We start from the raw sequence: 23,978 nt of genomic DNA, 5'->3' as shown, positions 1-23,978 counted from the left end.
AACAACAGTCACCAAATACCCATGACATATGTTTTATCCATGTTTTTATGGTACCCTACACTCTGGTCATGCATCTCAATTTACCCAGTCAAATCTTTTTGCTCATATAGAGCACATTTTTCTCAGCAGCTTTCCACAGGGTTTAGAGGAAAGTCCCACTCTATAAGAATGGAAATGTACACCGGGGCTGGAGGTAGCAACACAGGTGTGCTCCTCTGCTCATCCACCAGTGTTTTCCAGCTAGGAAGATGTTAATCGCCTGTAAATGCTATCCTGCTTAAGAGAGGCTTTTGGAGAAACCTTCACTGAAGCAGCTATAGATTAAAAATACTGGAGAAAAAAAAAGTGCACTCCCTGTAAGCATGACCTTTAGAAGAGCTGAAATTCAGGAAAACAGGAGAAGAGTGAAGAGTCCTCTAGCTCTTAAGCAGAAGAAAGAAACCTTCCTTCTAGCAGGAAAGTCAGGTGGTCTCCTTACCTTTCAATACTTTAAAGCCCCAGTAATGTTCCCTGCTATGTCTCATTTTTGTCATTCTGATCTTGCAAGCCCACATGAAAAGTGCAAAGAAAGCTTCTTTGGAAAGACCTGAAAAGTTTTGATAGAAGGATGGCAGCTCTCAGCAGAGCAGGGAAAGGAAAGAGAGAGATGCTGGGGATGAGCTCAAAGTGCTCCACTCCTTGGTGTTGTAGGGAGAATGCTCTTTTCCCACTCCAAAGGGAGAGAAAGAAGAAACTCCAATAAATTTTAGAAAACACAGCTGTACAAGCCTTATAAATCATGATGACACCTCATTAAATACAACATAAAATAACAAAATGCTGATTGAAAAATCACTACACCCAACATACAGGCTCTTTACTGACGCTGATACTGCTGTACATCAATCTCACCCTGAACCCACAAGGCAGCTCACGAGTCTGCAGAACCAGTCCAGCTGCTGTACAAATAAAACTAGGAACACGTAGATATATTACATAGAGATATGAAATTCTGAATTTGTTTTACAGAATTACCATCTCTTCCACACTGCCAGATCACACAACAAATTTCACACTTGAACGAGGAGTAGCAGAAATGTACACACAGATACATTACAGACAAAAATGATCCCAAGAACACCTTCTGCTGAATACTGTAAGAAATCCTCAACTATCTACAACAAAGTTTGCTTGCAAAATTACATTTTAGGTTATCAAAACTGCATTGATCAAATTTTTATGTGTACTTGCTTTCTTAATTTGCTGATATGAAGTTTCTCTGCATACATCTACAGATTAGCTTTCATGCTGTGGATATTTAAGTTTGTGCTATGTAATGGCACAGTTTTACTTGTGCCTGTAGGCCTTGCAAGCATCACCTACACAGTGGAATGAAAAAGCCTTTGTATGTGCATACTCTCAGAATTCTTTGATTTTAAGAAAAAAAATTCCAAAATACTTCTCCTAAGAAGTTCCCTACAAGATGTAACTGCACACTCTTCCCATTCCCCAGTCAGGTTTGATGGTTTTGTTCTTTTCAGGAGGGATGCATTTTTCAGGGTGCTTTTTGTTTTATGTTTTTTGATTTGTTTTTTTTTTTTGGTTGGTTTTTTGGTTTTTTTGGGTTTTTTTTTGGTTGGTGTTCTTGGTTGCTTGCTTTTTTAAAGATTCATCCAAATCTGAGGTTGGTAAAAGTAATTTCTTTAATATTTTGGAGAATTCCTCTCTAGCAGAGTAGGAAAATAAAAAAGCAGGTGATGAACACACAGTAGAAGTGACCTTTGGTGTAGCACACCAGCTGAGTAATGGCATATCCCAGCAGCACAGACCATTAATTAATTTAAACCTTTTGAAGTATAAGGTCTGGCTCTCTCTGCAATAGGACATTTCTGGACAGATTTGATGAGGCCAGACTGGAAAATGTGCACAAGAGAGAATGGAACACCCGTGTCATTAGATCTTGGTGGAAACTGGAACCACATTGTGGGGGGAGGGAGAAGAAACAATATCCAAAACACCCTCCCCAAACAGCTCTTGAAAATCTAAAAGAAAAGGGAAAGGTCAGAGGGATCAATTCTCTACTTTGCCATCACTGTGTGAAGAAACAATCACATCTGAAAGACACAAAATATGAAATGCAAAGAAAACATTTTGAGTCTTCTAACTTATCTCAGATGAATATTTTGCTTCTTTTTCTGTGTTTCAAAGTTCAGCACAACAGAAAATGTGTTAAGATGCATGTGATACCTTTGACAAGTATCATGTCCATCTCTTCATGTTACCCATTAAATACAGCGAGCTCCCTTAGCAATAGCAAATGAGATGTGTGCATGAGGATGAAAGTTCAGCATTCCAAATTACAACAGAAACTGTTACAATAGCTGTAATAATTACATAAGAAATACTAATTTTCCTCTAAGGAGTGCTTTTGAATGTAATAAAATCATAACCAAGAAAGAACTGCCCAAGAAATTGAGGTAAACAAGAGATAATTGCAAAGCATAAATGAAACAAAAAGAGCTCACTGGACAGAGGACTGAGGGTTTGGGATCAAATATTCATTTAACTGGAATTACTTCTGAGAATCTACATGTACAGCATCTCGATAATAAATACATGTACATCGTATTAGGAAAATTCTTTTAGTCCTGCAACCTACATGCTTTAATTGCCTTGTATTATTGTTGCCAATGCAAAATTTTGATCCAGTTTGTCTCTTTTTGAAAGGGACAATGCTTGCTGCATCTTTGAGGAATTCAAACCCAATAAAACAGCCTTAGAGAATGTATTACTTTAAATATTAATGACTAAAATTTTAGTTGCACAGTAACCATGCATATTATGTATAAATACCTCATGTGTATTAATAACATTTGTAAACTCACGCACACATGATATTAACAAGTGACCCAGAAACCTCCATGAAGTAATTCATTCAGTATCTTTTGTGATATTAGTATAAACACAGGTAGTTGTGACACTTGGAAACATCTCCAGACAACTTACAAGCTTTAGGACAGAAGAATGTTACAAGTCTTAGACGGGCATTGCCCCTTTAAACACGCATGCAAAAAATTGTGGCTCAGAGTAGTGGCTTGGCCATGGGAGGTGAGAGAGGGCCAAAGCAAAAAGAAGTTTTCAGGCAAGAAACGACTGATTGAAACTCATTTTGCTCCTGCAGGTTTAGCATTGAATTCACACTGTCAGGATAACAGAGGTTGTAATTAAACTGCAAATAAGGGAATAATAAAAGCCTACTGGACATTGAATAAATAGTAAGACTCAGCTGGTAATGATTTTGAAATTAGCACACAGAGAGGTGTTCCCACAAAGCCATCTTATATTGGTGACATTTCAAACAAGCTTCTCTAATTTATATGATTTGAAATCAAGCAATGACTATATCATAAATTGTTAGGCATTATTAATGGCCCTTATTTAATTCAGATACATTCACCCTAAACACCACATTACTAGGGCAATGCATAATTAAGCATTAGTTTTCATTCTGTCAGAACATAAGCAGCAATAAATTGCTTGTATGCAAAGCAGACAATGAGATATTTAAACTGCATATAATAAAGGCAATTTACAGCATATATTGCATGTTTAGCTACAAGAGTCAGAACAACAATCCTGTTTTCCAACAGATACAAGCTGTTGCCCATTGCTACAATGTTACAGCAAGAAACCTGTGTAACACATTACAGCTGGTATTACTCATTTAAAAACCCAAATCAAGCAAGCCAACCAACCAAAGAAACCCCATTAAAAAAAAACAAACAAACAAACAAAAAAACCCCATGTACAACATCCAACATTTAATCCCAAGAAGACCACAAATAACACTTAGACTACTTAGCAATGCCTGGTTTCTTTTGAAACGCTCTTCCTATTTAAAGCCTTCATACCCTATGGATTCTGGGTTTTTTATTTAATGTTGCAGCTTTAGTATACAGCATATATACTGTTTCCTTTTATTTTAACATATCAGCCCACCAGACTCACTGAAACTATGGAGGGATGAGGTGTTTTCACACTGAACAGCCTGATAAAACATCTCAATTGCAGTTACAGCTCTTGGCAGTTTCACACACAGGAAAATCCCTGCTGCTCCTGATGCTGGATGTGGCAGAAGTTGAGGAAGTGCTACTTCTTTTCAGCTGTTTATCTCCCAGCTCTCCTTCTGTACTGAAAGCTAATTCACAGCAGTCTGATCTGTTGAGACAAACAAGCTTCAGCTGGTTTGTTACTCTAGGAGAAAGTCAAGCTCATTTTTCACAAATTTGTGTATTCTTAAACACTGATTTTGGAAGAAGTGGGAGTGATAGAGACTTCAGAAGAAAGAAATTATTGGGATGTAAAAATAGAACTGAACTTTTAACACCACCAGCAGTACCGAGATTTTTATGTTCAGGGTTTTACTTTCTGCATTACAGCTTCTACTTTGGCAAACAAACTTGCACAGAAAACTGAAGAGAAAAAAATATCAAACCTTTTTTTGGTTCAGACACAAAGTCACCATTTTGAACAGGCCACAGACTTCCTCAACAGCACAGTTAACTCATTTACTGGTAGGTTAATGCTTATGAAAGCAAGCCTATGGGCTTCTGGTGGGTTGTTCATACAAAACAGGGCTGTAGAACAAGAAGACAACAGAGGAAACTCTTTGGAGTATAAAATTCCACATTTAGGGTCTCTTCCAGCACCTTCTTGATACTGAACACCCTGCAGGTCTTACCAAACAGAGCACTTTCCTGCTCACTAGAGCAGGCACCTACAAGAGAAAGTTTCTTTAACTTATTCATTCTATTGTCCTGTAAAGAGCCCTTTCCAAAGCCATTCCTATTTTGTAAGGAGCAGAGGTTTAGGTTAAAGCAGCAGGCAGAGTGGTGACAGGCAGAGCTACAGGCAGCATTTACATCCTCTCCTTCCCAGATGTGAAACACACCGTGCTATTGCTACCAGGACAGTAAACGCCTTGTGCTGAAGTATAAACTGAAAGTGAAGTGATTATTTTACAACTCTTTGAAATCTACCTTGAAGGGTCTGAAAAGGGTGGATGAGGTCAGCAGCTAATCAATTTTGTGGAAGACATTTGCCTGTTACAGGGCAAAACCATCATTTGATAAATGTCATTTGACAGTTTAAATTACACTCAAACCCATTCTTGCAAGAGAAATAAAAGGTTAAGTTCTGCTGTAGAGAAATAAATCAGTTCAGCAAAATACGCCTTAATATGTTTTAAATGAGGTTTTCATCATTTCAATCACACAAAAATTCATCTCTTTCCCCTACCTCTCCCTGCTACCCTGCAAGGTAAAAAATATCCAGGCTTTTTTATTTTATTTTAATTTTGCAGTGTGTTAGACTTTAAAAAGCATAGAAGACTTCTATAAAAGGAATATCCAGTTACCTTTTCAGAATCAAGTCCCAAAATTAATGCAATTATATGACCAGGAAAAATAGAGGGTAGCACATCTAACTTTTTCTGAGTCTTTGGAATCATTGCAATTTCAAGTATATGAACAGAAAAAATTGTAAAGTAAAAAAAAAAAACCAAAATCAAACAAACTTAAATGACCCTGCTGCCAGGCAGCTACAGAAAATAATCTAAATTTTACATGTCTCAAAACATCTACCAGCAATTACCAGAGCAGCTTTGTGTTTTTTACAGTTCAGGTGATGCCTATCATTACATTTCTGGCTTTCAATAAAACTCAGTAATTTACTATTGGAAAAGTATGACAAACTGAACCAAGAGTATTCCAAACTGCCTTAACATATACTTTTCCTGAAGTACTAACCACAGAACATCTGACAGACTCTGCAAGAATATTAAATATGGATCATATTTAGCAATACTAAAAAATTAAAAGCCCAACAACAGCTATCACATTTTATCAAAAAGAGTAGCAAGACCTTTGTGAAGTCTTATGATCTGCCTCTGAATTAAAAAAAAAAAAAAAAAAAAAATTCACAGCAAACCCCAGATACTTTCATGAGACTTCTTGGCTGCTGTTTTCCACAGGAAAAGGATGGGTTTGGGCAGGGTAGGTCTGTAGTACATGCATCCATGTGGAAAACAGGATATTGTGACATACTCAAAGAAAGCTCTGGACATGATATTGTCCAAACACAGTCCTAAAACACAGCAAAGAAATGGTTTCCAAAAAGCATTCATGTTTGCTTTTAAATTTGGAGTATCAGGGCCCAAAAATCCAGACAAAGGGTTTTATAGCTTGGTTATCACTCCTGATCAGAGAGTTTGGAATGACAGGGTTTAAGAACCTATAACAAAAGCACTTAAATTTCATGTCCTTCCCAACAATTTTGATTGCAAGCTTTTAAGTCTTTCAAGTCTCTTGGACACTTGCACAGTCTAGAATATCCAGAACAGCTGCTGTACACTATCAGACAAGCATTAAGTCACATTTCTACAGATTTGGTTAAAGTTACCATGAATCCCCTTACACATTTCAATGAGTGCAAAAACTGACACTTCAAAATGTGCCAAATAATCAAAGACCAAAAATAAATTAAGCAGCTCAGATACAATGTCTGTCATGATAATCCCTCATTTTCCTAAAAGCTAGGTCAAATGCCATAATATGTACAAATACATTAATGCCCATTAATGAACTGGGAAATAGAATAATAGAAATAGGACTTGTTTGTAGTGGAGATTTTTGACAAGCTAAACACTTCCAGTAGCAAACATCGCACAAAAAGAAAGTCCTATCTCAGACCAAAGGAAAATTGTAAAGGACTGTAAGCTCTTTGTACTTGGATGAGTTGTGAGGCACACTTTAGACATGAGCTCATCCTTGTTTGCAAATGCAATTGTTAAGAAGACAACAAGACAAGGGACACAGCTCAGACAACAATTTGCAAGCTATTAGCTTCCCACAAATCTGATAAAAGAACATTTTATTTTTTGAGCAAAAATATCAAGTCATCCGCTTGAAACTTAGATTTGTGCTGGGAGGTTGATGTACTTTGACAATCTTTCATATCAATGGGCATCCTCAATTATTGTTTGGAATAGTGATTCAAAATACACACACTCATCACAAGGTCTGATAGCCATCTGGTCTGTATTTTTCTAATTAAAAAACAAAATGCTTATCTGGCAACAGATAAACTTTTAGCTCACTTGGCTTTGTCCTAAAAGCTTCACAAAAGAATGACCAAAAAGAGGAAGATGATAGGAGGCACCAGGTATTTATTACAACATCAGGAAAGGTTTGAAGACGACAAGATCAATTCTGTATACAAATCAGAATTACAACTCACAGACAGATGTTCTGCCAAGTCTCTAAATTATCTATTTATTGTGGATTCTAGAAGAAAAATTCAACAAGGAAGAACACAATGAAATAAAATTATACTTATATTCCATGAATCCTGTTACTAAGATCTGGGGAAAAAACAAACTTGCCAACCAACCAGAAAACAAACATAAAGGAGTCTATTAAATAATGCTCATCTCATAGTAGCTTTTAAGATTATATTTTTCAATTATATTTCTGAATAAGAAAAATGAGGTAATGAATTTAAACATAAAATTCCAGCATGCAGTTGAACAAAAAAGGAGATGCTGTAGCCTTACCCAAATGCTGTAATTGAAAAATGAAAATCAATAGGAAAAAACTTCTCTTCAATACAGAAAGGCAAAGTATAATGGGAACAGAAACCTAAGGAACCATTTTGCCCATAATACTCATCTGCTTAATGAAGAGAAAGGCTTTAAGAGCATCCTGCCTAAGAAAAACAACCTAGGAAGTATGCAGAACAAATGCTATGAAGCAACAATTTAAGTCATGAGATGGGCCTCATTAATTTTCACAAGTTATAACAAATGCAGAAAAGCCAATTTTTTGCCTATTTTACACTGGTATAATGAAGGTAATGCATTTCACATTATTATTAGTAATAGTAGTAGCAACAGTATTAAAGAAGACCAGTTGTGAAGGGGGTTTAATGTCCTCTCACATATTCCAACCTCACAAATACGTTATTATTTAGAAAACTGTTGACTTGTGAAAAGATGACATTAAAGCATGATTCCTTCTGGCCATTTCTGACTATGCATTAGGTGAAGGCTGGAGCTGTGAGGCAAATTTTCTGCAAACAGCAGCAATGCTATTTGCATTACATAAATCTAATTTAAAAAGTTAATTAACTGACCAAGAGTGACCCTGGAAGTACACAAAGGTCACACCACCCGTATTCCCGTGCTCTGTAAGGTGATGCAGCAGTTGCTCCCGGTAACATGGACCAACAGAATAATTGGAGAGCACAAGGGACAGAACTTGCTCTGCCAGCATGTCTTAGCCTGCAGCTAAATGAACCTTTTTTAGCCTCAACCTAAATCTCCCATCCTTCAGGAGAAGTAATAACTTTACATGTAAGCACCATGCAAAATATTATCCTAGAGGCCCAATGGGTAAGAATTGCATTTCCTCGGTTTAGAGAAACTCTTCCATTCACCTCTCTGATGCATCTTGGTTGTGGCACTGTATTTCTCTTGCATTTACCATACAGTCTTTCACTTCAAAGTAGTGTAATGCCTGATGCTGGGCTAACAGGTCTGTAGTCACCTATGAGGGTTATCAGCTTTCCAGGTTTTATCACTATTTGAGGTGGTGTGTTCCCCTCCATACCCTCGTCAGGCTGTACTGTGATCCGAGAAATGCTCATTAGGCGTCAGCCTTGAAAACAGCACCTGGGCTCAGCTCCTCTTGAGCTTATCAGAAAGGCTATCTGCTCCCAGGAATGGCTAACGGGCTCCTGTTTCCCTTATGAACAGCCTTGGAAAATTTTTCTTGCCTGAATGGCACAACGTTCCTGTTCTTACATTTTCAAAGAAAGTGCTGACCCAAACTGTGGCCAGGATGAAACTGAAACAAATTATGACAAAAAAAAAAATTGTTTCAAAACAAATGAATTTGTTTTGAAAACAAATTATGACTAAAGCCCACTCCCTTGCGACCCGATAAACAGTAGTCCAAAATGAGCTCTTCTGGGCTGCAGTGGGCTGTGACCAGTGGCCTCCCTCTGACTGGGGCTCTCAAAGCCAGAGAACCCTCATGGTCTGCCAGACTTGGAGGAGTGCTGAACCAGGAGTCCTGCACTTACACCTCCATTCCTCAAGGCTCAGCCTTTCACCCAACAGGAGATGCAGGGCATTCAAAGGGATTCTTTCACTGCCCTTCAACAGGAATTTTTCACAGGAGCCTTGCCTGCACTGACTCTTTATGTCTGTGTGCATATGCTATAGCAAATCTGAGAGGAATGCTGCTTTCTTAGATGTTTAAATACCTGGATATTGAAGCAAGATAGGCCTGTAAGTAAGCTTGTGACATATGACTTAACCTTACTTAAATACTCCTAAGTGTTGTTCTTTCGCTGAGTTGCTAAGTATAACTTCAAAGTTATAAAGTAAGGTTAAATGCTAGTTAGTGTTATTCGTTTGTTGAATTGTCATGATTAAGTCATTATTTGGTTTAAGATAAAAGTAAAGTACTGTTAAGTTTGAGTGCTGGTAAATGCTGTTTTAGGCCATGTTCTTTTTTATCTCGCTCTCACTGCAATAATGCACACATCCCTAGACAGTTCACAGCTCATTTCTGTTTTGTCTGGATTTTGTTTGGTTTTGTTGTTGCTTGTTTTTCCTTGCTGTCCCTTCTGTCCTGTAAGTAGTAGAGTGAATCTTGCCAATGAACTTTGTCATGGTGTCACTTAATATAAATCTGGCTTTTGCTGATACCCTTGCCGATGATTTAAGCCATCTCAAACACTCCTTCATATCAGGATGCCATCCAGACAGTTTTTGCTGCATGAAGCCACTGTATGGGCTTCATTTAAGAAAATGCTCTCAGAGCAATAGCAGAAGCTATTGCTGGTCAAGACACCATGACATCTGGAAGAAGACATGAAAGGCCTTAAAGTCCCAAGGAAACCCAAAGAGAGCCCGAGCTGAGTAGCAAGCTCAGAACAGACATGTGGGGTTGTTTAAAGGTTGTTTTAGCACTTTCCTGTCCACCTCGTGGTCACTGACTTCTCCTGTATATGGTTTCTAAATATGCATTAACCTCTCCTTCTCACAGACAGTAAAACACACTTATTTGGATGTAAACTCTGCAGCTTCTGGCTACTGAAGCAATGAGTTTATGTGCCACTCCTTCAGAGTTTGGGAAAGACCAGTATGCAGGTATGGTAATAAGGAGCCGGGTTTTGCTATTGGTCAGGATATCCTTTTTCCCCACAAAATCTCAAATTTATTTTGGCAGTAATACTACATACAAAATTTCATTAATTTATTATCATTACTTATGAGACGTTAACTGCCCAGATATAACAACTCTAATGTTGATTTTGCTGAAGGCCATGTACTGCACATTATTTCCAAACCCCAGAAAGCCTTCCCAGCCCTGCAGAAGAAGAAGGGTGTAAGGGGAGGGTGCAGCAGAGCCACCAGGGGCTCATTGTCTCCCAAGTCCTGTCACCCTCCTAGTTCAACTAAACTGAGTTGAGATAATTATATGACTCAAGGTAAGCATCTTCTTTATCCCTTGATATGAAATAAAATATAATTTCTTAAAAGCAACATAATATAATTGCACAACCTTTTGCCTCTGTTTACAGGTCAGAATTTTGCTATCAGAGGATTTGTACAAGCTTAGGGGGACAATAGGACACATTCAATGGGCAAAGATGACACAAATCCGCTTTCTATTTATACTTTTTATAGCCCATAAATAAAAAGTAACCCCAGTGGTTTTAGTGCTGTTAATCTGAACATGTACCAGGTGCTACAGTGCCTCTGAAAGGAGATCAAATAGAAATGACCAAACTTTGTTATTCAGTAAGCACGACAACAACAAAACATCGCTTCAGCTGTAAAGACAAAACCAAACTGTAATGACACAAAGTTTTCTGCAGCAGTTTCTATTATGCTAGCCATGGTAACACTGCTCCAAATCCAGTCAAAAAGCATTTCCCATGATGAGGTGGCTGGTGACAGTATTTGATCAGCTGCCACTCATTTCCTCTCCTGAACCCAGGAATCACATTTCCACAACTCGGAGCAGAACCACCCCACAGAAACTCTCTCTCATCACTGGCATTTGAGTCAGGTTATGTATTGCTAATGAACAGTATGAGAAAGAAAATCTACTTTTTGATTATTTCCACATGTGAAAATCCAAATTAAAAACATTTAATGATTTAATTTATCCCTTAAGCAAGAATTTCATATACATACATACATATTTTATATATACACACAAATAATTTAATAAAAAAAAAGCCCTGAGCTGCCAACATGCATTTTAAACCATTAATGTTAATCTGAACACAGCAAATTCTCCAATGCAAATTAAAAAAACAAAAAAAAGCAAAATGAAGAGTTCTGAATAATGCACCCACAGTGAGCACAACATTGCATTTTTGAAGAGCTGAAGCCACATGGTATCAAACCAAGCAATATTTTTGGGACCAGAGGCAGGAGCAGGCAGCCTGCACAGCACTGGGGCTGGCTGACTGGGCTCACAGCTGCTTTGCATCACTGCAGCAGCACAGGCGATCTGGAATGTGCACCCTCCTGCCCTCCACGTTCCTCTGAGCACACAGACTCATTTTCCCATTTTCAGGGTAAGAAATATTTTCTGAAAAACATCATTAAAAAGGAAATACTGCCCTTAGTTTTCATTTAAATATAAAGATCTGAAAAACATACTCAATTTTTTTTTTTTGAAGAGAAACTCACAGTAAGAGCCGCTGCCATTTTTCTCAAGAAGACTGAGACCACAAGCTGCCATACTTTGTAAAATACATTGTAAAATGAGAAGTAACAGTAATCTGCACTAATGACAACACAAACACTGATTTCCACAGCAGCAGCAAAGTGAAGGGGCTGCAGGGTCAGGTGTGATGTGCTGGCCCTCCAAGCCATACGGAGTCAGTGGGAACTTCACATGCACCAAGTTAAGCATCCCGCTTGTCACTTTTAATTCATCAGGTAACACACAAAACCAGGATGAATTTAAAGTATCTACTTCAAGCTTGTAAGCTCAGGCTTTTATTTCTGGTATTTGATGCCCCACCATTATTTATGGAAACATTTACGATTTTGTACAAATTTGACTGAAAATGCTCAGTTAATACTGGGGCACTTTACAGGAAATCTAGAAGAAACACCTCTGTGTAGTTACAAGAAAGCTTTTGAGAAGAAAACAGGCTCAGTGAGCCACAGGTGTTCTCAGAAAAAACACACAAAGGCCTATGCCTCAAACCAGTCAGTGTTGCCACCATCACCACAAAAGAAACATTTCAAATCTGACCCATTTTTTCCTGCTGTTGCACCAAGATTTTTCCCCTTCTGACATGCCTGGATGTGTTGTCAGTCGTGTGACAAACCACAACTAGAACCCAAACTAAATCTGCCAAAAAAGGACTTTTGTTCATTTGGATGATGTGCCAAACCTGCTCACTGTGAGGTTGCAAGAAGTGGAGGCAGTAGAGAAATGTTTCCTTCTGCAATTCCTTACCCTAAAGTGTTTGGACTATGAGCTAAAACCCTGCAAGCTGGGAGCACTGCTTGCAGTCTGAGATGTGATTATTACAAAGTGAGGAAAAATTAATCCAAAAATGTACTTTAAAAGTTAAATGAAATGTTTAACTTCAATATCTTGTACCACATATGACAAAATGAAAAATAACAGTAACCAAAACTAACGACAGAACCTCCTGCACATAAACCTATTTTGACATTTGATTTTGCTGCCAACATTTAAGTACTTAAAAAACCCCAAGTTTGCTGAAATGCAAAACTAACTTTGGGTAACAAACTTTTTTTTTCAGGTGAAGACAGAATATTTTCTTCATTTCTGCTAACAAAGTTGAACAGATAGGTCACTCAGAGTTGAGAAACCAACTGGGACTGAAAAAAAAGACTTGTTTTCCTTTTCTGGTCTCCTAATTAAAAAATGTTATGGAAGATGAGATCTAGTTTTGAAATCTTAAAGCATGTTTGTGAGTTGAACTGATTATAGTCTTCAGATAATACTTCCTTTGTTTTAAAAAAATATTACGATGTCAAGTATAAAACTTGGTTTGATTAACTTATTTTCCAGTTTGTGTATCCAGGACATTTAAGGCTGCTTTATTTAACTTAGGAAAAAGAATGCTGGTTTAGTGCATTGCTTTGCAATTTATCAGATGGAGCTTGACAAAGGGATTTAAAAAAGGATCTCTCTTAAAAAACAAACTCTTGCCTGCCAGTCCACTGTCAAGAATCTTCAAAGGAGACTGGCATTCAGTGGATCTTCCTATTTAGATAGGACTGACTTCATTAAATACAAATACAAAACTGAATTAAAATCAGTTACATATCAATACCAATCAGTTGCTTATCAATTTAAGCTTCATTTAAACTTCTGTGTTTGAATTCACTACAGTCTGCTGTCTCAGAGTCACTTGAGCAGAGCTTTGTTTGACATGTTTTTTGTCTCATACTATCTTTCAGAACCCGAATGGATAAGATTTCTCTAATGCCCAAGTAAACAGAATTTCATCTACTCACAGCAAGAAAATGTACAATTGCAAAGCAGTCGTCAAGAAAATAGAATAATCCTCAGTTCTTGGCTAAGAACTGCCATGCCTAAGCATCAACTAGACTGAAAAAGTATACATAAATTGAAAAAAAAAATTAGGTTTCGTTTTGTCTAAAAATATTGTTCTTCTTTAATTCAAGTCTGTATGACAAATTTTTAATATTTATACATCTTTCCCAGGTAAATTTACTCTCTCAGTACAAAAAGACTAGTAGAGACTTTGCATATTTGTCAAATGCAAGACAAACATATCCTTTTTTGGACAGACAGATATTAGAAAAAACCCATTTACTCTAATATTTCTGAAGTTCTACAAACTTAGTGTTAAATTTTTCCTTTTAATGTTTGAAGCAACAAATACTGACACACACTATCTCTGTCTAGGCTTTCAGAAACAGTTATGTCAATAAAATCTTTATCAGCCAACCAACTTTATACCACAGACTCTAAAACTTGAATTCAAGCAGCAGCGAAGCCAAAAGCTCTGCTGAACTTTTGGCTAGGAAGATTATCTTTCCAATTCTTGTCTCTGTTTCCCTTAGACTGAAGACATCTTTGCAGGCTTCAAACGCAGGAAGGCTGCCAGCACTGTAAGGACACCTTCCTGTCTTCGGGCTCCTGTATTGTCTCCCTCCCACCTCTACTGTCTAGCAGTAGATAAGCCCAGAAGGCACGACAGATCAAGTAAAGCCAATTTTTAGAGCTGCACTTGGCACAACATGAGGAATATGTTGTTTTTATAAGGTCATAATCCAGGGGGAAAAAACCCACCAGAAAAAGGAAAGAAAAAAAAAAAAAAAGAAGAGGTAAAAAAAAGAAATGTTTTGGACTACAATGTGTAAAATCAGTCGGATAAAAATGACTCATACTGCCTGGCTAGCTCAAGTGACCTCAAATACTAACACAGATACCATTAAAGAAAACACTAAATAAATACACATTCTAAAATAACATACCATCTATCTGCCCGTGCTAAGAATAGCCTTGTACTAATCTTTTCAAATACTGAATGATGGATAAACAGATGCTGTCGTACTGTGATCTCTCTAACCACAGCAGTGACGGTGCTTACCCGACCCAGGACTGAAAGATGTAAAAGCAAGCACAAGGGTTTTGTGCATGCCTGCCCACTGCCTAAGAGAAAAGGTCCTCCAATTTCCTCCAACACAAGGGCTCCTGAGAACCTCGTGCAGTGCAAGTGGGCTCTAGAGGAACCACTGTACAGGTATTCACAAACAATCAAGGCAATTTATCTCTCTCTGAAGAAGCAGAGGTTTTATTTCTCAGTGTTGTCTTCATGAAATAAAACATGGCAAAGAATACAACTAGCTCAGATGAATCCCACAAGGAAAGCAGCCCAATTTCCTCAACAGTAAGGTGGAATTAAGGACTAGCACCAACCAGGAAGACATTTGAGCTACTTCTTTTGAAGTGTTAGTCCACATGAAGCATATATACAGAATACCATATTCTCACATTTCATTTTGGTTTACCATCTGGAAATTAGTTTTATTCAGGGTGTAATGCAGTTATAGCTAGCTCTGCACTTGACAGTGTCACCAAAAACCACAAAGTAGGCCTAATTTATGCCAGCAGAAAGTTGCACCTCTGCCAGCACAGCTTACTTCATCTCACGTGAGCTGGAGACATCGGTAGGAGCTGTTTCGGAAGGAGTGCAGTTTCACAAACAAATCAAAAACACAAAACTGCTCTTTATCAGCTATGCTTGTCAGAAACCAACTCCCTTTTAAAGCATGGCTGGTGCACCTGGGTCTTTTGCATTCAACCTTACACGGATTTTTGGGTGCCCACTTTAGAGTACTTCTCACCTGGTTTTCAGGAGAGCACAATAGAAACAGCTCCCACTGACTGGTGTTCAATTTTGGGAAGTCTGGGCTTCCAAGAATTAGCTTGACGATGTTTCTAATTAAGGTTTGAACATGAAAAATCAATCTCTGCAGATGGGGTTTAAGTCAGAGCTTTCAAACTGAGGTAGCATTAATTGCTGTTGAAATGTCTCTAAATTACAGTCAAAATAAAAATCCACTATGGAAAAAAGTTAGCATTAAATTATGAGTTTACTACTGGCTATTGATACTATATAAGCCATATTTTCTGTAAAATATACAGCTCTCACAGCCTAAAAGTAATAAAAGGTCAGCGACATAAAACAGGAATAACTTTAACTTCACAAAGTATGAATTTTGCTATTGAAAGAATCTCCTGATAAAGCAAATGCTGGAGAGTGTGATATGAAAACAACTATTGTCCTATTTCCCTTTCACAAGTGCTAACTGTCACGAGCTACATGTTTTCTTTGTTTTTGAAAAACCAGGAACAATTTTTAAAACCAGTATCACTGTAATAACCTCTCTTTCAGCTCCTGACACCCTCTCACACACCAGACATTTCAGCTCTATTTTAATGAGTGCTCTGGAGGAAGCAAAACATCCAGAGGACTTAAGGCTCTACTCAGAGATAAGAAATGCATTTGCAGTAAAATTATTGAAATGCTTATGTGGCTCTTTAATAGCATGTACCCCATCTTTATACAATTAGTCACTTGAATTTTTTTTTATAGTAGATTCTTTGAGAAGAGGGTGTTTAAAGGAAAGATGTTCCTGAGGTCACAAATTACTGCAAATTTGTTGTTTTATAGAACCTAAGGGAAAATACAAGTATAATTTATCCTTAAAACATGCACTTCATTGTTAACACTTTAAAAGTATATGGAAAGCATTTCGAGCAATAAAGAGGAAAACAATATTCAAAACATTAAATAAATTGTTTCAACAAAGAAGTTTATGCAACTTGCTTTTTACCTTAATAAGAATTACAGATTGCCTTCTTTCCTTGTGCCACTAATGCATTTGAATAGCAGGCTGAATTTGGCCACAAAGTGCTTTTTAACAGTATGCTTAAGTGCTCTGCTTACATTAATGCCTTCGGGCAAGCAGTAAAGCCAAAAGCAAATCTGGCTTTCACTAGCTGAGGTGTAGGCACTTCCAAAGCAGTTTAGTTGTGTGCTTTTACTAAAAAAAACCCAAACAAACATTCTGCTCCCAAAACAACCCCCACGACACTTCACTAGCATCTCCTTACCTGTCAGATGGTTGCTGTTTCAGTTGCTATGACACACTTCCCATTCACCAGTGTAAATCACATCCACGACCCAGCCTGCCAGAGCCTGTTACCAGCTCACAGCTAAACAGTGACCAAGAGCACCTCAAGTGTTCGCACCAAATTGTTAACAGCGTCTTAACCTCCTCTCTTCTTCATCTCATCCAACCAAAATCATCTTTTAACAACTCCTGATGTACAGGAAATACAGCAAACACCCACATAATTTCTCACTTGCTTCACTTTCCTTCCTCTATCCTCCTTCAACAAACTTTGGTCTTCTCCAGATAGAAATTACATTGATTGAAGGATTAACCTGTAGGCTGCTTAAAGATTCAATGCACTCATTGAAGTTGTAAGTAATTAATTTTGCAACTATTAATTAAGCAGAGTTCAACTGATAATGGAAATAGCAAGAGATGAAGCACAAGTTGGTAAGTGCAGCTGGGCCTTATCATGATGGTGACCTAGACAACAACAAACTGGGTCCAAAATGATCTTGCTATGGTCAAGTATTTAAAACAGGAAATAAGATAGAATGACCTTAGTGCAGAGAAAGAGGTGCTTTAATTCCCAGTGGAGTTGAGAGTGACTAGTTCAGCTCTAGACATCTGCTACTGTAGAGGCATGGAGGATTGATTTCATTTATCATTCCTTTGCTGCTCTGCTATTCAAATATTTGCAAAGCACCTACTTACTGGGAACTCTGATGTAGTATGAACAACTTTTGGAGAACAAGGATAAAGACTGTTGACTCTCATGCAAAATACATTTTACCTCGCAGAGAATACAAATACACACAAGCAAACAGCCAGGGGGACATGCAAAGGTGCTAGGAGAAAAAACCCAAAGCACACACGCAGCAAGCAGAAGGTCTGTGAGCAGCTGCTCTTTTTGCAGCAACCAGACCTCTGCAAGTGCTCTGAACCATCAGCAACGCTCACCGCAGGCTGAGGAGGGGAAGAGAAGGAAGGAAGAAAAAAAATACAAAGCCTTAGTTTTGGTTTCTTAAACTTGATTTGATGAGACTTATAAATAAGCATGTGTCTTGTCAACACATTTCAACATGAAATATGCAGTGTTATTGACAGAAAATATTTTCCTGGCTCCAAGTCTGAATTATCCAACATTTACATGTAGCTAGTTTGAGATCTGTTCTCTTTTTAAATAAGTATATTATGCTTCCTGAATATTTTTCTGATCTTTTTAAGTTGTATTTTGCAATTAGTCACAGACTATGAACTGTTTTTTAATAAAAGTACAGGTAGGGAAAAGAGGGGAAAAAAAGGAAGTCATTAGTTAAAATAATCCTAGACTAGAAAGAGCAAGTAGCAAACACATTTATGCCAACAAAAATTGTTTACTCTTTTCTGAAGTCTTAACCAGGCCAGACTTTCCACCTCACATGGAGTGAGTCTAATTTTTTGATTAGTATATAACCATTAGCATATGTAATTTCCATGTGGAATCTTTCTATTTCATGCACTAATTTGCCCATATTTTCAACTGTAGAAAGACTCCTAAACACTTTAAATATAAAATCCTGGGTACACTATTTAACCTGTAATTGCATCTACTTGGATTTTGTGAGATTTTAAGGTAGGAAATCTAAGTTACTAAAAACCAAGAGTGCTGCAATTCAAGGACAAACTATGCTCGTCATTGCCCAAATGACAACATTTAGTTATAGCCAAAGCATTGAGAAATGGTTAATGAACTGGAGGTGCTTAACTATACTTCAGGAAAGAGCTGACAGGCCTTAGATGAGCTCTTACAAAATGCAACACATCTTTATCCCAAGAGCACAGAGGGAAAAACCTGCTGCCACATTGGTGAGGAGCCATTTAGCAATATGGTGACGTACAGCACCCTGGAAAGCTTGTGCTAAAAATATCCACTTTTTCTTTTTCTGGAAAAACCAAAACATGCTCAACCTCCAGAAGCAGTAATCTGCCTTATCAGAAAAGGAAGGCTGCAACAACAATAGAAGTCATAAATACAGTTTCTACATGCATTACAAATCATTAACTGATTACAGGATGGATGTGCTTTTTGAGAGCAAGAACAATCCCAGGAGGATGCTCTGTTCACAGTAGCCTTTTACCTCCCAGTGTTACAGCTCCAGTGAAGATCTCTGCCTTTGGGCAAAGCAGCATTTAAATCCAAGCATCTTCATTTCCTTCTCCCCCTCCCTCAAACTGTGCTCTACAAGGAGCCTTAGACCAGGTGTGACAAATCTGTGGCTGCAGACATAATCAAGTCAAGTTACTATGAGAAGTGCACAGAAGTTTACAGTCACAAGAAAGATTCCTTGCAAACACTTTTCAGCAGTCAGGAACAGGGACTCATCTCAGTGGTTTCTTTGATAAATGCATGTCAGGGTCTCTTTCAAAATAATCTTTGTTTTCTGCCGAGTCATCAATAAAAAAACAACAACCCATAACAGATTAAACTAGTTTCACAGCAGGTTTTTTGTGGGTAGCTTTCCTCTCTCTCTGAAATGCCATACCACAACATTGAATTTGTGATAAAACAAGCCAGAGCCTTTAAAACAGAAAGAACAAAACAATTCTTTTATCTAGAATAGGGAAAAAAAGCCACCATTGTTTGCACAACAGAATGAATGCCAATGGCAATATTCAGTTTCAAGACCAATTAATACTGTATGGAACCTCCAAGGTAGGACAGATACCTTAAAGACAAGACATTTGAAGTGCCTTTGACAGGAGCCTTAAATGTTCAGACAGATAAGCAGTGCTAAAGGGACCTTCAGTGTTTCTGCCTTTGACATAACCACTGCCATGAGTGTCTCAGCCAGTATGAAGCAGCCTGGTGTCCCCTGACACCAAACATTATGCACAGACATCATGTTATAAGCTGCTGCTTGAATTTGTATCCCAAAGGCTGTGGATCAAAATCATCTAGGATGAGGTCTGTGAAACAGTCTCCTAAAACCACTGAAATAAAAAGGTGAATCACACACTCAGGGCCTGTCTTCCCTATATCAAAGAGAATGAGGGCTAGGCTGCAGAACTGGAACTACAGTAACTTAATGGAAATATCCACTGACACTGACAGGTTAAGAGGAAGAAAAGCCAAGAGTTGTGTAGAAGGAATCTCTCTCCTAAATGAAGGAAAGAGAAACTCAGTGGTAGGAAGGAAGAAACAAAAAAAAGAGAATCCAGGCAACTCCCAAGGTATCAGCATGACGCTAACCTAAACCAGCTATTTTTGGAATTACAAGTTGTTCTGGGCACATCACCTGCCCAAGCATCTTTGTAGTTGTGCATGTTTCTAAAATAAACAAACCAACAGAAGGTTACCTGGACTTTCATACACAGTGATTTGGAAGGAAAACAAAAGACTGAATAATAATATGAGTAAAATGGCAATTCTGCATTGTAAGCAAAGCACTGCAAGTTCATCAGTATTATTCTTGTCCCAGCCTTTTCTGACCCAGATCTTGTTATTGCAAGGCAGAGCTAAGCTGCAGAGCTAAGTCAGCTGCTTCCTGAATTAAATTTAACTGCTTTTCTATAAGCCAACAACAAAAATTGTAAAGCCTCAGTAAGAAGAAATGGCAAAAAGCCCTCAAAATGGTATTTCCTTTTTTCTTGGAAACCACTTTTCATATGAATCCTAATGTCAAAGCAGTTTTTGGTGGGGAGCTACAAAGAGCCTGACACTCTAGAGCATCTCACCCCGTGCCTCTCCCCATGCTGAGCCACAGGAACAGCTACTGAGATTCCTCCTTCTCCCTTCAGTGGTTAACCTGCTGAGGTGGCTCATCACTGCACCACATCAGTGCCACAGCCAGCACAAGCCAGCAGGACAGGGTGACACAGCACCATGGCAAGCAGCAAATTAGGCAAAATATTACACTGTTGTACAGTATTTCATCCTGAGCAATGCTCAGCATGACCCCATGACAGTTCTGTCCATATCAAGGCTTTCCATTCATTTGTGTCAATTTATCAGCTGGATTTAAGTCACTGGTGTCTTGCCTCAGACTGAAGGGGACATTGCCAGGAGATAAATGGGACATGACTGTGGCAGTCTAAATTGCTGGACCACAGATATAAATAAACAAATGATATAGCATATATTCTGAAGCTCCAGAAGTCTTCTGAGCTTTCCAAGCTTTCAAAGACTGAATTAGAAAACTAATTCTTCTCATATTATCCTATATTGCTAAGCTAGCAGTAGGTTCTAGCATCTGATTATTCCAAGTTATCTTCAGTTAACCAAAAAATCCAGAGATGCTTTTAAAAAGCATGTTAAATGTTTTTAAAACATGTTAAAAAAATGTTAAAAAAAACACAAAAAAAATTTCAAGCCCCCAATAGAAAACAGTGTTTGTAGTAAATCCACTCCACAGCCTGCTTAAACAGGGGTATTTAGTGCTCACATGGAGTCTACAGTTCACTCAATTTTTACTTTACCTCTTTAGATAATTTCTGCTTACTTGAATGACAAAAATCCTTATGAACCACCATATTTACTGGTTGATATTACCTCATGTAGTAACTCCCATTGTACTACATGGGAGTACATTACTACTAAATAATAATTTATATATAATTATTATTATATATAAATTATTAAGAAAATCACATTTTTTTAAATTGTTGTCTCACTGCCTGTTTGGAGACAGCTTTAACACCAAACAGTGTGAAACTGCACTCCCCACTAGTAAGCTACCACTATTTCTCTGAAAAAAACCTAATTAAATCAGGGATTCTCATGAGAAATTATGTATTTGATTGCAGCACTCATCTTTCTGGAAGTTTAAAATTTAGTTTAAAAATATCTTGCCCCAACTTGAAAACATAAACATGCATCGAAAGCCCCACGGGTGGCTCAGATCCAATAGATCAATCCAAAACACGTCTTCAAGATTTGGAAATACAAGGTAAGATTTTCAAGTTTCTTCTAGCAGCCCTTAAGAAAGCAAGCAGTAAAGCTGAGAACACACATGTAAGTGATTTCAACCTTATCAGACCTGCAGTTTTACCTAGGTGTACACAGGGGCAATAGGAACTCACACAGGTGTATATTTAAATAGGCCCCACCTGCACAACAGTGAAACCCTGCCCATTAGAGCCTCACCCAGGGCACAGAACCCATCCCTGAAGCTACAAAGCTTGCACTTCTGGGAAGCACAGAATCTCTGTTGCTCCTGCAGCAGCAAGAGGTGAGTCCAAGTAACACCACTCTGGGTATCTGTAACAGCATTGGAAGTCCCTAACCTCGCAAGGAGAGGCCTTGGAGCTGGATACTATAAGCACTGATGTTAAACCCCAAAGCAAAAAGAACTGGGATGGAAATAGAAGGGTTGAGTCTGCCTTCAACTATTGCTATTTCATTATTTTAGCACATTAAAAAAAAACAGTAACACTCTCTCCAACTCAAGAACTTGAAACTACACCACAATTTTGTCCTCGTGATAAATATTTATCAGTACAGATGTAAGAACTTTAGAGAGGACTATTCTAACAAGCCCTTCTAGTCTCCCTTAATTCAGTCTTGTTTTGACTTTTTAAAAGGAGTTTCTTATCTATACAAATCACATTACATTATCTGAAGATCAATGAATAAGCTAGCATGAACTCAAGACCAGCATCTTCCCCCCAGAATTGCCAAAGATAACAAGCTCACTTGTGCAAGTCTGCTGGAGCACACTGGCACACACTGCCAACTCCTGACTTTTACTCATCCCTACTGTGCTTTTGAGAACTACAAGGTGCTACAGCAAAACATGTGCTCTGATTGAACTAAAGGTTTAAGGACCTTTTCATAAAAAAGAACAAATGCCAAGCCTTGCTAATTATCCCAAAGACTTCAAAATAACAGAGATATATTTGAAATAGGAATAGTAAAGTCACACCACAAAATACTCTTCCTCTGTCCTTGCAGAGGTTAGGATTAGAGAAGTAGTGCAGGTCTGTACTCTGGCTATATTTTACTCGGTGCACACTTTCAAACCAGCGCCTGATAAACAGGAAACCAAACATCTAGAAAATCTGTATCTTACGGATTTTAATACATTGATTTTGAAGATCAGTTTATAACAGGCAGGCAATATAACAAAATACTGCAGATCTGGTTTTTGCCCTGTCCTACCAAGTAAGTGTTAAATATAATAAAGAGAGCTTCTGTAACTCCCTCACACACTTTCTGTTTGGTAAGGAAACTAGACACAGCAAATGTAAGAAGCTGACTGTTCATTACATGAATCATTTCTTCTACAGGGAGGAAATTCCTTTACTCCTTCCTGAAGCCCATCACCACTGCAGTTTGGTATCCCAGGCTTTGCAGAGCTCCCCCCAGTCCCACCTCTTTGGCTGAGTTCCCTGCAAGCACAACCGCTCAGCGCAGCAGTTGCCACCCCAGTTATGGGCTATTGGTCTGATCTGTTTTTATTTCAGAGGAGAAAGCACTGCTGTCCAAACTGCTGGTCTGACTACAGACAAGATGCCCTTTCCTCCTGCAGTAGTGATGACACAGAAAATGCAGGGCCTGTGCAGCCCCTGTGAGGCTGAGGGCAGTTTTGGGAGATGAACTCCCACACCACTGAGCACTGCAAGCTGCTGGGATTGTTTTAGAACAGTCAGGACCACTGCCACCTGCCTTGCCACTGTCTTACAACTTGCCTCGGTACAAGGAGAAAGTGAATCACGACAAGGACAGTGACAGTACCCAGAAATCACCTTAAGGATGCGGTGACTTTTTTTAAAGCATCAGAGATGAGCGTGGGCTAAGAGAAGCAGACTATGCCAACTCTGATCAGCTACTGTACGATGCCAGAATGAAAAGGAGCATTTTTCTTCCCTTCTGCACAATCCTGAGCTGTAGAGATCACACAGTACCACAAGAATCTCTGTTCTGTTTCAAGCCAACTATCATCAGCTGACAGCACGGCAGAAATCAAAGGATCCATTTAATTGCTAACCACTTGTTGTCAGAGCAGCTGTAGATGCTTCTCTGACAAGAGAGCATGTAATTTAGAAGAGAGATATCACAAAAGGAATGAGACTTGATATTTCATAGTAGGATGATGGTGCTTGTATACAATTTTTTCATTGATACTACTGAATTTGTTATTTTTGATACATCCTTCAGCCCATACAAACAGAGGTCTATTTTGTTTGCTCTGGTGCTCTGGACCAAACCATCACACGTTCCAAACTCTTCCATGGAAAAATGCAGAATGCTACAGAAGCCTTGCCTAATTTTCTTTGAAAGTTTACAGCTCAGTAG

The 23,978-nt window shown here is 38.3% G+C and overlaps 1 protein-coding gene across 2 annotated transcripts in view; it reads right to left on the bottom strand.

Annotated features, from left to right (window-relative positions):
• PIP4K2A (phosphatidylinositol-5-phosphate 4-kinase type 2 alpha) overlaps positions 1-23,978 on the bottom strand; it is a 109,817-nt gene that overhangs the window by 52,781 nt on the left and 33,058 nt on the right. Inside the window, exon 2 of one of the 2 annotated variants that reach the window (XM_005480320.4) lies at positions 3,988-4,197. The exons of the other annotated variant lie outside the window; for it this stretch is intronic. The gene's annotated coding sequence lies outside the window, so the exon portion shown is untranslated. The remainder of the gene's footprint in view (positions 1-3,987; positions 4,198-23,978) is intronic. 2 annotated transcript variants of the gene reach the window in all.

The sequence above is a fragment of the Zonotrichia albicollis genome, chromosome 1 (assembly GCF_047830755.1).
Source record: "Zonotrichia albicollis isolate bZonAlb1 chromosome 1, bZonAlb1.hap1, whole genome shotgun sequence".
NCBI classification, from domain to species: Eukaryota; Metazoa; Chordata; class Aves; order Passeriformes; family Passerellidae; genus Zonotrichia; species Zonotrichia albicollis.
This window is presented reverse-complemented; position numbering and strand designations above follow the sequence as displayed.